The sequence below is a fragment of the Gossypium hirsutum genome, chromosome A06 (genome assembly GCF_007990345.1).
Source record: "Gossypium hirsutum isolate 1008001.06 chromosome A06, Gossypium_hirsutum_v2.1, whole genome shotgun sequence".
Lineage (NCBI taxonomy): Eukaryota > Viridiplantae > Streptophyta > Magnoliopsida > Malvales > Malvaceae > Gossypium > Gossypium hirsutum.
In genome coordinates this window covers 77146441-77149690 of record NC_053429.1, presented here as the reverse complement: position 1 = coordinate 77149690, position 3250 = coordinate 77146441, and positions in this window count along the sequence as shown.

Genomic DNA, 3250 nt, shown 5'->3' with positions numbered 1-3250 from the left:
AAAGGCCGTTTAGTTGTATGATTGTAACGAAAATAAAATGATTTATGAAAATGCCTCGAATATTCTATTGATGAGTATATGGAATGTGAATGCATGATTTGGTATGAGATTGAACCGATAGGTCGGAGGAACTATGGTATGGTTCGGTATGGATGGAGTAACTAGCCTCGTTCCATTTTGTTTCCTCTTGTGATAATGTTATTAATGGATGGTAGTGTATTGCTTATGACTTACTGAGTTATAAACTCACTTGGTGTTTCCTTGTCACCTATTCTAGGTTTCTTGGACTCGTCTCTTTTTGCGTGGTCGGGCCGTCATCGAAGTCATCACACCGGATAGCAAGTTTTGGTACTTTCTTCTTAGTTGGCTTAGGAGAACATTTCGGCATGTATAGGCTATTATGTTGTGTTTGAACTTTGGTATGTAATCTTTTAGCCATGCGAAAATGTCATAAATGTTCGGTTGGGTTTGGATTCATAACGTTAGGTCGCAAATCTTGATAATTCGACCTTTTTATGCCATACGTCATGGTTGATTATTTTGGTGTTAAAATTCATGATATGGCAATAGTGTAGTAGGGGGAAGTTTGACAATGATTAGCCTTTGGCATGGTTAGTCATGATCATAATTTGTGATATGCATGATGAATTATTAGTTAGATCAAGGAGTAAACACGAAGTGGGCATAGTTGCTTTCGTAACAGATGCTGGCAGCAGCAGTGACATGAGATTGAAAAATCACTAAAAATAGTAGGAGTGGAATTAATTGATGAATAAATTATGTAATCGAAGTTCGATGAGTCTATTTTCATATAGAAGTAACGAAAAGATCATATGGACAGTATGTTAAGAGCTAATCAGGTTCTCGTGGGACAGGGCCAGAACGGTTTCTGGATTCCCTGCTCCGACTTTGGAAATTCATTATAAATTAACCAGAGATAATTAGGAGTCATACCATATATGTATAGATTCCTCTCTGAGTCTAGTTTCTATAGAAAAAAACGGCATCAGTATGGAAGTTCTGTACAGGGAGATATCCAGGTCGTAATGCGCAAAGGTCAGTGTAGTCGACCCCAGTAACATGGGAGACTTTGACTAATAAACTGTACTAATTGGCCCGACCAAAAATTCTAGAAAAAAATATGTAGATGGGAATATGAGTCTAGTTTCAGGGAAAATTCACGGAACTGGATTTTGAGTTCCAGAGCTCAAGATATGATTTTTAAAGCGACTAGTATGCAGATTGACAGCTTGTCTGGAAAAATTTTAATAAGTGGTTTGAAGTCTGTTAACACCTCGTGTTCGACTCCGGCGACGGTCTCGGGTTCGGGGTGTTACAATTACATACCGTATAATTATAAGAGATCATAAGAGAAAGCAAATAATGCAAAATCAGTTACTCCAACTATACCGAACTATGCTATCATTTCTTAGAATTTCGATTCAATCTCATGCCAAGTCCTACAATCAAATCAAACACCAAAACAACCCAATTGATTTAGACCCGATCCCTCAAAGCATGGAATTATGATGCACTAGATAAATTTGTACCTACTCAGTACATGCCTCAAGTTCGATACTTTAGTTACTAGTTCTACCACTTCGTTCTTTCACGCACATTTTATATTATCAATCGAATTTGCACACATAGTGCTCGTCACACTCGCACACATAGTGCCATAGCACACCGCACACTCAGTGCATTGGATTTTCTCTCATACTTCAACACCCAAATCGGCACACATAGTGCTACTTAATTCCGCACACATAGTGCCATATGTTAACTCATTTTGATAAGGCAATTTACTTAATTCAAATAGCACATATGGTCATATTAATAAATAGGAAAATTATTCCAAGAGAACACCTAACGAAAGAAATCCTTTTATGATTCACTAATATTATTTATATACAAGCTAATCAACCTTACAGGAGTGCTTAAGGACTTACCTTATATTGGATGAAATGATTCCCAATCGACTACTCGATTATCTTTGCTTTGCCTTTGTTTGATTCTCCCCCTTTGATTTCTTGATCTAGAATAAATACATTTAGTAGTTTAATTATCTTGCTGGATACTTATGTGTATAATTTAATGGTTTTCACTCCATTTCACAACTATCCTTGTTCAAAATATTAAAACCTTAACCAATATTCGATTAATGCTTCAAGGTCGAATGTATTATCACTATTAAGATAACCTAGTCTCAAGTATTTTTAATTCTAATATACAACATCATGAATCAACTCAACCTTATAAGCCAATATTACTCCTTCAATCGATTATAGAGAGTTAAAAATATTATCACAAACATATACACCTATATGGCCGAATATACCAAATTAAATTTAACCTTACTTATGTAATTACCTATAAGTTATTATACATCAAATTTCATACATTTAACCTTTTAATGCCTATTAACCATTCTTTTGATCTTAACCTAAAATGACAACTCCCATACTCAACATTTCAACCGAATTATCCCTATCACCCGAACTAAAATTCACACCTTAACTTCATACATTTTTATTATGACTTTCATAATTCATTCGACCCCATCAAAGGACCTGTGACACCCCTAATTTGACCCTAGTCGGAAAGTGGTTTCGGGACCACAAAAACCGAGTCACAAAAATAATTGATTGTTATATTCTATGCTTATTATTTATGAATAAGTATGTGTGAAAATTTCATGCTTTAAATTTTGTCATATGGATGTGAAATAAATAAAAAGGGGCTTATGTGAGAAATCTTGAAAATGTCATAGGTTAATTGGAAGTGGCTAAAAATTGCATGGTTTGAAGAATGAGGGACTTGCATGTCAAACATTCCTTTTTCTTGGTAGTGGACGACAAGGATGGGCATGAATGACACATTTTGGCATTTTGTGCTTTGTATGTTAGTAAATAATGTTAATAGTATATTTGTTTATATTAAAGAAAATGGTTTCATAAAATAGAAATAATAAAAGTTAATGAAATAAATGAATAAAACATGTTTGAGGTGAAAATAACAAGGCCATTTTCTTCTTCTTCTTGCCGTGAGTTGAGAAAGAAAATAGAAGCCTTTGAGCTTAGGGCATTCGGCAAAAGAAGGCTTCAAATAAGGTAAGGTTCATGTTATTTTCTTTGAAAAGTTGTGAATTTTGGTTGGTTTTGAAGCTTGCAACAAGACCCATGTGAAAATTTTTGTGTTCATGAAGCATGTAGCAATCGGTCATGAGCTTAATGGGGTATATTTTGTATGT